This window comes from Zingiber officinale, chromosome 1A (assembly GCF_018446385.1).
Source record: "Zingiber officinale cultivar Zhangliang chromosome 1A, Zo_v1.1, whole genome shotgun sequence".
In the NCBI taxonomy this organism is placed as follows: Eukaryota; Viridiplantae; Streptophyta; class Magnoliopsida; order Zingiberales; family Zingiberaceae; genus Zingiber; species Zingiber officinale.
Genome location: NC_055987.1, coordinates 75,425,129 through 75,437,998, shown reverse-complemented (window position 1 = coordinate 75,437,998; position 12,870 = coordinate 75,425,129). Strand labels below are relative to the sequence as shown.

The following is a 12,870-nucleotide window of genomic DNA, read 5'->3' as shown; positions in this document are numbered from 1 at the left end:
TGATTGACAGGATGTGATTTGAAGCAAAAAACGGAGCTTAAATTGAGTCTAGAGCTCCAAAATGCCTGGGCCGTGCTTATGAGGTATGGATGTGTGAAAATATGGCACAAAACAAGGTCCACATAGCCTAGCCATGCCTAAAAGGCACGGCTGTGTCAATTCCACACGGGTGTGTCAATTCCACACGGCAGACCAAAAGTAAAATAGTCATAACTTTCTGTTCAGTTGGAGTTATGAGCCGTTCCAGATATCAAAATGTATATAACTTCAAGATCTACAACTCTTATGAAGACTTAAAGTAGAGACAACCAAGTATTGAAGGTCTAAAATGCGTTTCTATAAGACACGTCCTTGGCATATGGCCGTGTCAAATCCTGCATTTTCTGTACTATATACCAAGAGTAAAACAGGCATAACTTTGTGCTCCATTGGAGTTTTGGGATGTTCTTTATATCAAATTGTAGATAACTTTAAGATCTACAACTTTGATGAAGACATAAACTCAAGAATACCATGATAAGAGGTGATAAACCAAGAATGCCATGTGAGCCACATGATCGTGTCACCCCACCAGCATAACCAGAGCTAGGCCGTGTGAGCCACACGACCATGCAACATTTCCGGAGAGCAAGAATAGCTAGGTCGTGTGAGCCACACGGGCATGCAACATTTCCAGAGGTCAAAAAAGAGCTAGGCCGTGTGAGCCATACGACCGTGTAGCTCATCCAGAACTAAAGTAGAACATAGCCGTGTGAGCCATATGACCGTGTCACTAGCCCAGAGAAGAAACAAGACATAGTCGTGTGGGCCACACGGCCATGTGGACGTCGTGTCATGACCCGTGTCTAAAAGCCTATAAAAGGTGGTTTCTCCCCTTTTCATCCATCTTTGGCTTGGGGCTCTTCCCCATTGCTTGCGGAAGGGTTCTCCCCTTTGGGGAGGCCCTAGATCTTCCATCTTCGATGATTCATCCTCCTCCGGAGCAAGGGAGCGCTTCCAAGGATGCTACGCCTCAAAGATAAGCATTCTCTTCTCTCTATCTTCATGTATTGAGTTGTAGATTGCTTTACTTATTGTCTTTGGTTGTAATTCCCTTATAATGGAGTAGATCTCCAGATCTAGGATGTAGAAAGTAGTTGTAATGTGTTGTGATGTATGAACTATGTATTTGGACATTTTCCTATGCTATGAAGTCTTTATATAATATTTTATTATGTATTGTGCCTTGTATGTGTTTGACAAAATATGTGTGAGGATAATTCATGTAGATATAAGGGATTTGTCTTTATGTTAAGGTTGCTACTAGATTGGATAATAGGGGAATCCTTGTGACAGAAGGATACCCATTTAACTGGATATATTATGCCCTTCGTGATAGAGGACATCGATACTTACCTAATTTCTAGAGTCAAAAGATCTTAACATAGGGGTTGATCCTTGTTAGGAAGATTAATTAGAGTTTAGAGGGTTCTCCCAAATTAATGTTAGGAAGTGATCTGTGTAATTTAGGAATGTGGACCAAGGACCCTGGTGACAAAAGTATAGCCCTATAATCGGATTTCCTAAATTACCTCTTCTACTTAATTTCATTAATCTACCATTAGGAAGTGCCTTGTATAATCTAGGAACGTAGACCGAGAGCCCTTGTGACAGAAGGATAGCCTTAATGGCGTTAGAACTTGGGTAGACTCTTCGATGCAATCTTCGCGGGATTGTATCGAACTCTAGTTAGAACTCCTACACGAGTGTAAGCATGGAGTTAGGGAGATGAACAATGTATAGGGACATTAACTAGCATCGCAACGAAACCCAAATCCTAGTATCTATTCCCTTTCATTTACTTACATTTTGTACTCTCTCTCCTCTCTTTTCTTTCTCTCTAGCATTTGTGAACCATTTTAGATTGTCTAGATAATTTTCTGTGCAAAGATAACTAGAGCTTAATCAATAGTTCTTATGGGATTGATAATCTTTTGTATTACTGACGATGTAACCATGCACTTGTAGTTCGTAACAAGTTTTTGGTGTCGTTGTTGGGGACTGTTTTCGATTAACATTAGTTGATTAGCATATGAGTTACTCTAGATATTTTTCTTTTTCTTTCTTGTTTTCATTATGCACTTTCTTTCTTACAATTTAAATTCTGCATGTTCTTTCTTACTTTTCATATAGCATTTTATTTCTGGTCATTGATTTTTCATTTTTATTTTTTCTCATAATTTTTTTTCTCTTAGATATCCATGAGCACTAACATGTCAAGAAGGCCTTTGAGAGAATTTTCTGCACCTATTTCCATAAGATTTTTATCTCCGAATGTGCAACCTCATATTGAAGCAGAGAGTTTCCAACTAGACCTAAAGTTAATCACCATAATACAAGGTCACAAATTTGGAGGAGAAATATCAGAAAACCCATATTTCCACCTTGAAGAATTCCTGAAGCTTTGTGATATGGTAAATTGTGAGGGTGTCTCAGCGGATGCAGTTTGATTGATGACATTTTCTTTCAGTATTAAAGATCGGGCAAAGACTTGGTTTAATTTTCTCCATCCTCAAAGCATTACAAGTTAAAAATAATTGGAGTAGCAATTTCTGAATCATTTTTTCCCTCTAAGCAGAACAGTGTATATGAGAAATTGCATCACAAATTTTTCTCAAGCAGATGGAGAATCACTATTTGAAGCATGGGATAGATTCAAGAGTCTACAAAGACAGTGCCCTCATCATGGTTGGGAAAAATGTCTAACATTGACATATTCTACAAGGGGATTTCTTTTTCAGATAAATCTTTGTTGGATTCATCAGCTGGAGGTTCTTTTATGAACAAGAGTGTGGACGAAGCATATACATTAATTGATCAAGTGACATTGAATCTACAAGAATGGTCAGGTAAAAGTTGGATGGAATCTTCCTTAAAAATTTAGGAAGGGGAAGTCATAAATGCTAGAGAGTCTGTCAAACAAAATGTTATTCAACTATCCAAGTATTTTGAAAATCTCCAGTCATAGAATGTGAGGTCCAAACAGTTGGAGGCAAAGATTGATAGCATAATTTCAAAATGGTTCAAATATGATCCCCCTCCTACACAGACAAGATCTAGTGAAAATGGTAATGATATTAAGTTGAGAAGTGGCATGAATCACGAAGAACTTCTGAAAAAGGACTTATACAAAATTAAGGAGAAGAACAATGGAAGACTTCAAGAACTCAGTTCCATTACTCTAAGAAGTTCCCAAAGGCCACAAGTACCTTTCTCTCAATGATTGATCACACCAACATTAGATAAGCAAGTTGGACCTCCTCTGCAAACTCAAAGGGAATATGGGAAAAAGGAAGTTCAATATTTCCCAAGACCTTCACTAAGGGTTCCTTTTCCATAAAGGCTAGTGAAGGTCAATGAAAACAAAGATTTTAAAAAATTCTGTTATTCTAATATGGTTGAGTGTAGATTTCTAGATGTATATAAAGATGAAGACTCTTTAGATGAGGATTGTGATGATAATGTAGTGGATAACAAGTTTTTAGATCTGCCTCCAAATTTTACAGGATGTTATGATGAAATTGAATTTTCAGATGATGAATGTAATGAGGTAGATCAACTTAAAAATGCAAATGAAGTCAGTGATCCTCCTATAGTTGATTCTCCTATTGAGGATATTGATGTTGGTTTATTTTTTGATATTTGTGTTGATGATGATGTTATGAAAGAAAGTGTAGGGAGTTATGTTGTGGAAGCAACATCTCAAGAATCACCTCCTTTATCCACACAACTCTTAGAGACTATGATAATTGTAAGGGTTGAACATGTTACGGACTCATGTAGATATGACTAAGTTTCAAGAATCATCACCTTTGGTAGCACCAACACTTGAGCCAGAACCAGAACCATTATTTGATTCAAATGAAGTCACATCCACTGGTTTGGAACTTTCAGGTACCTATTGGCAATGCAAGGTTAGTACTTCTTGTGTACCTATGCTTGATTTTATTGAATGCGATTCCATTACTCATAACTGCTTTACTAAACTTGATATGGTTTTGGTTCTTACTGATTTAACTTGTATATGAGAGGTATGTTTTTCTTTTAAGTGTGTAGATTTTCATGGGCCCTATAATTGGAAGTTCAATCTGAACCATCTTCGACCACCTGAAAGAACTTCAAAGAAGACGAAGATGGAGAGAGTGATCTTCACTTTTTAACTCTTATATTGAAAGCTACCTCCATAATAAGAGCCCTTGGTAGGAGGGTATTGAAATATCTTACCCCTCCAAGAGTGAGGTTTAGATGAATCTAACGAGGTGGTCGAGCTAATGACCTTAAACAAGCGCTTCTTGGGAGGCAACCCAAGTTCAATCTTATTTTCATTTTAGTTTTAGTTTCCTCCATGTTCCTTTTTAGTTTCTTTACTAATAATAAAATCATATCCCCTACTTAATTTTTTTTGTCTATCTTATTTTTGTAGATTTTAAAGTTGTGGAGGAATATGAGTATCGGATAGAGGAGTATCTTCAAGCACATGAATGTCAATCATTTTGAGCTCATCATTTGGAAACTTTTCTAAATTTCATAAAACCTCCTCTATATATCATTTCTAGTTTTCATTGGGACAATGAAAAGTTTAAGTTTGGGGGATGCATTAGATGCATTTGGTTTAGTTTAGTTTTTGCTTATTTCTTTTTGTATAATAAATTTTTCCTAGTTGCATCATTCATCATATCATGATTGTTTATTCCCTAATGTAAAATACTAGCATATTTCATCTAGATATTTATGTTGTGTGATTTGGTAAGCTAGTATTTCTATTGATCTATGTTTTTCTATCCATAGTAGCATGAAGTGAGTATTGTTATTACTAGAAGAATTTGAATGTTGCCCTAGTTTTAAGATTTCTTCACATTATGTTTGAATTTGATGGTAGATATTTTTGAAAATAGTCATGATTCATAGAACCAGGCTAGTACTCTTGCTTCTATGGTGACCTCTCAACTACATTTTGGTTCCTGGATAAACTCATATCATGTAAGCTCATTTGGAAAAATCAATCCATAAAAAAATGAAAGTTTGTTTAAGCTTGATACTTTGCAAACATTCAAAGAAAGAAAAAAAATAAGGGATAAAAAATAGTTATCATGAGTGGAAACTAGTAACTCACCCCTTTGAGACCAAGATAGGTTACTGGGGAAATGAATGCTATGTTTCTCTTGATACTGAGTATTCCTTTGAGACCTTGAGTAGACGATGCATAGCATTTTTGTGGGGAATAAACCTTGCGTATGGCAGGTAAGTGCCTATCACCGGAAGTATGAGGAATGCAGTTAAATGAAAAATTGACTAGACTTAGAGATTGACACTTGATAAAGTTAAGCCACTTATCACACTGAGCATGGAGAATTTCTACTTAGGCCACACTCAAATAATTTTTGTACCATGATCATCAATGTAACTATATGATAGGTTTATATTGATTCATTAGGGATTATTACATGCTATCTATGCACATAAATCTATATTGTGGGTTTTACTTTAGGACAAGCAATGGTTTAAGTATGGGGGTGTGATGTGCATAGATTATATACACTTTTAATCATGTTTTGACGCACATATACTTGTATTTTATTAGCATAATCTATATTTATTACACCCTATTTCATTATAATGTCATACTTTCATTATATTCTATTCAGAGATCTGCTCTTTGCATATTTTGATTGATAGGACGTGATTTGGAGCAAAAACGGAGCTTAAATGGAGTCTAGAGCTTCCAAAATGGCCAGGTCGTGCTTATGAGGCATGGATGTGTGAAAATATGGCACAAAACAAGGTCCACTAGCCTGGTCATGCCTAAAAGGCATGGCCGTGCCAATTCCACACGGGTGTGTCAATTCCACACGGCCATGTCATTTTCAGCACAACAGACCAAAAGTAAAATAGTATAACTTTCTATTTAGTTGGAGTTATGAGCCGTTCCAAATATCAAAATGTAGATAACTTCAAAATATATAACTCTCATGAAGACTTAAACTAGAGAAAACCACGTATTGAAGGTCTAAAATGCATTTCTATGAGACACAACCTTGGCACATGGCCGTGTCAAATCTTGCATTTTCTGTACTATACACCAAGAGTAAAATATGCATAACTTTGTGCTACATTGGATTTTTGGGCTGTTCTTTATATGCAATTGTAGATAACTTCAAGATATACAACTTTGATGAAGATCTCAACTCAGGAATACCATGATAAGAGGTGTTAAAATGGCCTACTTGGCTAGGCCGTGTGAGCCACACGGCCGTGTCACCCCACCAACATAACCAGAGCTAGGCCGTGTGTGCCACACGACTGTGCAACATTTCCATAGAGCAAGAAAAGCTAGGTCGTGTGGGCCACATGACTGTGCAGTATTTCCAGAGGTCAAAAATGTTAGGATGTATACTATAAGCCTAGCTTTTGTATGCACATCTATTTTTAGATATTTTGAAATAAGAATCACTTTGGTCAAATGTCTGTATTTTATATTTATATATATGTCGATGCAGTTGTCCATTTAATTTATATTGTAGATAACATGGTGTGTGGTGCCACACAGAAGATCATGTTATCGATTCCTTATGAATTATAAATAATAGCTCACAACCAAGATGGATAGGGACAAACCATTGGAACGGTTGTAGTGTAATTTGGTATTAGTTTGTCTTGACTATATAATTACACGAGTACACTATGTGTGTATTGAGCAGGACCATTTGAGGTTGTTTGATTTATACTGACTACATAAAAGAACAGAACCTCTATTATTATGGATGTGAGTACTCTTAATCCCGATATAATAACAAACACATATACTTAGTATTTATTTCTTTAACTTATCAATGGGTGAGATTTATTCATTAAATCAATAGGCCTGATAAGTTGGGAGATAGTACCATTTATATGGTGTGTTGATTATAAAGAGAAACTGTGCCCTATTTATTTAGGTTGATGATGTCCTCTTGAGGAGCTCATAAGAATTATCATGTAAACCCTGCAGGTGGACTTAGTCCGACATGATAATAAAGTTGAGTGGTACTACTCTTGGAGTCAGATGTTAATTAAATGAGTTGTCAGTAACTTATTTAATTAACAGACATACGATATCTTAAACACACGGAGATTAACACACTCGTGATAAGTAGGAGCCCATATTGTAATATGGGATTGGTATGATAGTTCAATAATGACCCTTTAGTGGTATGAGTTATTATTGATGAACTTGAGTTGGGTGTTCGGGTTGAACACAGGAAGCTTAAGTCCATCAAGAGGCCAAAACCAATTCCTCCTCTCGGCCCTTGTTGTAGCCTCTATAAAGCATCGCATCCATCCATCTATAACCGTGTTTGGCTTAATTTGGTTTGGTTTAACTTAACTTGGTTTGGTTTAACTTAACTTGGTTTGGTTTAATTTAACTTGGTTTGTTTTAACATAATTTATTTAGATTTTTTCTAAACAAAATTTTGTTAAATTTTCTTTCTTTGTAACCGACAGCAAGTCTATAAAAAGGAGTTGGATGTGACCCCTAAAACCTAACTTTCTTATTCTCCATAATCCCTTCTCTCCTTGTGGTTGCCGCCCTCTCTCCTCCTCCTAGGGCCGGTGGCACAAACCTATTCTCCTCCCCCCTTTCCCTCTCCTTCTCCTTCTTCTCCCTTTGTGGGCGGCGGCTTGAAGAAAGGGAAGAAGAGCAAGAAAAGAAAGAAGAGGAAGAAGAGAAAGAAGAGGAAGAAGAAGAAAAGGAAAAAGATTAGAAGGTGCCCCATCCTAGCGACTCTTTTGTGGCCGTCGATTTTGGAAGAAAAGAAAAGAGGCTGGTGTTGTCTTGGTAGATCGTCGCCCACACGACTATTGGTCACTACTCGGAATTCTGTTCTGCTTCCCATGTATAAAAATTTGTACAAGCACAGAACTTTCCTAACAACCTATGTGTTCCTCATGAGTTAAACTTGAATTGGAAATGGAACTTAACATTTTTTACTTCAAGTTCAACTAATGTGTTCTTCAGTAGTTAAAACTTGGATTGCAAACAATACTTAACATTATTAATCCAAGTTCATCCCATGTTCCAGAAGTTGATTAAATATCTATTTCAAGGATTGACTTCCAGGTTAAACTTGGCGAGGCACTCGACCTTCTTGGGTATGGGATCATCCACCACTTCCTAGACAAAGCCATTCAAATAGATTGGATATTTAAACTTCTTATAGTAACCCTAGGTTTAACTACAAAGACCTAAAAAAAAGCACAAGATCAAAACACTAAATCGAAACACAAAAAATGAAACACGAAATCGCTAGCCTCTTGTGTTGATATTTCAGGATCCATACAAAGAAAAACTAGTTTCGCTGCGGAATTAAGAACTAGTTATACCTTTCTTTGTAAACAAAGACCTCTTGATCTTCTACTGTATTCCTCTCCTCTTCTTGGACATCGTGTGGGCGACGATCTCCCAAGATGAAATTCACCCGAACCACTTCTTCTCCTCCAAGAAATTCCGGCCACCCAGTAATGCCAAAATAGGAAACTTTCATCTCTTCTTCTTCCCCTCCAAACAAACCAGCCACAAGAAGATGGAGCCTGATGTGCCACCGACCTTAAGAGAAGAAAACAAAGGGAGAAGGGAAAGAGAGAAGGGTCGACCACCAAGGAATCAAAGAACCACCGACCACTAAGGATATATAAGGTAGAGCCCCTCCTTCTCTTCTTCTTCTCCTTCAAGCAACCGACCACCAATGGAATCAAAAGTGTGCCGCTGACCCTAAGCTTTAGAAGAAAAGAGAGGAGTCGTCCACTAAGGATAGAACAAGAGAGGAATCATGTAGATCATTATTATTCCTCTAAGGCACCATCTATCATCTTTTATAATCCTTGGTAATGGCTAAAAAGGAAAGTTTTAAACATAATTAAAACTTCCTTTTAATTCCAATCATGGCAAAAAAGGAAATTTTAATAATAATTAAAATATCTCTCTTTTAAATTTCCTATTGTGATGACTACAAAAGGAAAGTTTTAAAATTAATCTCTCTCATTTAAACAATGTAGAAGGCTACAAAAAAGGAAAGATTAAAATTAAAACTTCTCTTTTAAATCATGGTTACAAAAAATGAAAGTTTTGTCAAAATTAAAATATCTCTTTTTAAACATTATAGATAACTACAAAAAAAGGAAAGATTAAAATTTCTCTTTTAAACCTTAGTAGATAGCTATAAAAGGAAAGATTTTAAAATTTAAAACTCTCTTTTAAAAACATGTGGATGGCTATAAAAGGAAATATTTATAATTAAAATCTCTCTTTTAAATCCCTTTAAGGATGACTATAAAAGGAAATATTTTTACACTTAAAATCTCTCTTTTAAATCCCTGTAAGGATGACTATAAAAGGAAAGATTTTAAAAATTAAAACTCCCTTTTAATTCCCTTGTGGCCAGCCCCTTGCTTGGGCACCAAGCAAGGCTTGATCGGCCACATCTTGGACACCAAGATGTGATTGGCCGGCCACATCTTGGATACCAAATGTGCTTGGCTGGCCCTAACATGGACTAGAAGATGGGCTTGGGTGGATACAAGGCTTTATATATAGAGGCTACAACAGGGACCAAGAGGAGGAATTGGTTTTGGCCTCCCGATGAGCTTGAGCTTCCTGTGTTCGACCCGAACACCCAACTCAAGTTCATCAATAATAACTCATTCTACTAAAGAGTTATTATTGAACTACGCACCAATCTCATATTACATTATGAGCTCCTTCTTATCATGAGTGCATTAATCTCCCTGTGTTTAAGATATCGAATGTCCATTAATTAAATGAGTTACTAACAACTCACTTAATTAATATATAGCTCCAAGAGTAGTACCACTCAACTTTATTGTCATATCAGACTAAGTGCACTTGCAGGGTTTACATGACACTCCTTATGAGCTCCTCAAGGGGACATCATCAACCTAGATAACTTAGACATAATTTCCTTCTATAATCAACAACACACCATATAAATAATATTATTTCCCAACTTATCAAGCTTATTGATTTAACGAATAAATTTCACCCATTTATAAATTAAAGAAATAAATACTAAGTATATGTGTTTGTTATTATATCGGGATTAAGAGTACACACATCCATAATAACAGAGGTTATGTTCTTTTATGCAGTCAGTATAAAAAGAAACAACCTCAAATGGTCCTTCTCAATACACACATAGTGTACTAGTGTAATTTTATAGTCAAGATAAACTAATACCAAATTACACTACAACCATTCAAATGGTTTGTCCCAATCCATCTTAGTTGTGAGCTACTATTTATAATTTATAAGGAACTAATAACATGATCTTCTGTGTAACACCACATACCATGTTATCTACAATATAAATTAAATGGGCAAATGCATTTTATTAAATGCAGACATTTGACCAATGTGATTCTTATTTCAAAATAAATGTTCATACAAAAAGTTAGACTTTTAGTATACATCCTAACAATCTCCCACTTATACTAAAAGACTATGCTGCCATACATCTGATTCTCATCCCCTCAACATGCCCATCAAATGCTCTCGCTGGAAGGGCCTTAGTGAAAGGATCTGCCAGGTTATCTTCTGATGCGATCTTGGTGACAACAACTTCTCCTCGCTTTACGATGTCTCGTATCAGGTGGTACTTGCGCTCAATGTGTTTACTTGCCTTATGGGCTCGTGGTTCCTTTGAGTTTGCTACTACACCACTATTATCACAATAAATTGTGATAATTTTGGGTAAAGCAGGAATCACATCTAAGTCCATCAAGAAGTTTCTGAGCCATATAGCTTCTTTGGCTGCTTCAAAGGCTGCCACATACTCAGCTTCCATGGTGGAGTCTGAAATGCATTTCTGCTTAACACTCCTCCATGTTATGGCTCCACCTGCCAAAGTAAGCACATACCCTGAGGTTGACTTAATATTGTCCCTATTTGATTGGAAGTCCGAATCTGTGTAAACCACAGGGAGCAAATCATTTGCCTAGTAAACTAGCATATAATCTCTAGTCCTTCTTAGGTACTTTAATATATGCTTTATGGTAGTCCAATGTCCTTGTCCTGGATTACTTTGATATCTGCTCACCATGCCCACGACAAAACAGATATCCGGTCTCGTACGTAGCATTGCATACATTAGGCTTCCTACAGCCGAAGCATAAGGAAGTGCTTTCATTTCCTCTATCTCCTTTGATATTTTAGGACACATCTATTTAGATAAAGGTACTCTATGCCGAAAAGGTAGAAAACCTTTCTTGAAGTTTTGCATGCTAAAATGAGCTAGGATAGTATCGATGTATGAAGCTTGGGATAAGCACAACATTCTTTTCTTGCGATCCCTTATTACTTTGATCCCACGAATATGTCCACATTCTCCCATGTCCTTCATATCAAACTGCTTGGACAACCATACCCTTAGGTCTGACAACACTTTGACATTGTTGCCAATGAGCAAAATATCATCTACGTATAGTACAAGAAATACCACCACGTTTCCGTCACTCTTCTTGTATACACAAGACTCATCCAAACATTGAATGAATCCATAAGTCTAGATCACTACATTAAACCGGATGTTCCAAGATCTCAAAACTTGCTTCAGTCCATAGATAGACCGATTGAGCTTACATACAAGATGCTCTTTGCCCTTCACAATGAATCCCTCTAGTTGCTTCATATGGATGTTTTCTGCAAGACTTCCGTTAAGGAAAGCTGTCTTGACATCCATTTGCCAAATCTCATAATCCATATGAGCGACGATAGATAAAAGAATTCAGATAGACTTAAGCATGATTACTGGTGAAAAAGTTTCCTCATAATCGATTCCCTCTTTCTGAGTATAGTTAGAGCCCTAGAGCTAATCATTTGATGATTGTTGTATGGACTCATTGTATCATATTCTTATATATAAAGGCATTTGGTTTTTTGGTTATTATTCTTACTTGTATTGGTGCCAAATAAACTAAGTATAATAGCGTCCTTGAGTAGAAGGTTCTTACCTATATCAATCGATTGGTTGAATCGATAGTGAGATGATATAGGGAACACTACTCTTAATCATTTCTTGTCGAGTATTAACATTTAGGGACAATGTTAATGCAATAAGACTAGCATGTAGGTCAACTCGATGACTTGATCTCACAAGTCATGGATATAGAGATATCAAGTTGACACATGGGTATGCATTGGAGAATGTATACTGAATGACCCGCCATGAGAAAGTATCATGGATCGTTATATGAGTGTCATATACTTTCTCATGTGGCTATTAGTATGACTATTAGTTCTTGGACCTAAAATCACCATGGATCCCTACATAAGGAGTTATGTACTTTGGCTTCGTCAAACATCACCCGTAACTGGGTGGACTATAAAGGTGATTACTGGGTATGTAACAAATTATGCAGAGGGATGTGAGTGATGTAGATGAGATCTATCCCTCCTATATGATGGGTGTGACATTGATATTCTTGATAGAGTGAGACCACTAAGTGCATGGCCATGCCCAAATGAGCCAATATGAGATATTGAGCTCATTTGATCGAGTGAGTCTACTTGGGATTCAAGATTTAGATTGATTAGAGGATGACACGGTCTATGCCTCACATTGATCAATCTAGATGTCTAGGATAGAAGGACAATGTCATATATTGTGAAGAGTCACAATTAGTAGTCACAAGTTGATGTTGGATCTCAACATTCTTGTAACTTGGGTAGTAATGATGTATTGCTAGATACCGCTCATTACTTATGCTTCTAAATGAGTTTAGGAGCATTGTCAACGTTACAAGAACCTTAGGTTCATATGATGAACCAAGAGGATTAGA

General features: G+C 36.6%; 1 non-coding gene across 1 annotated transcript; it reads right to left on the bottom strand.

The window, feature by feature from the left end:
• Positions 1-2,624: 2,624 nt before the first annotated feature.
• On the bottom strand, positions 2,625-2,731 carry LOC122039180. The gene has a single exon (XR_006128067.1). It is a non-coding gene; the product is annotated as a small nucleolar RNA R71 (small nucleolar RNA).
• Between the last annotated feature and the right edge of the window lie 10,139 nt (positions 2,732-12,870).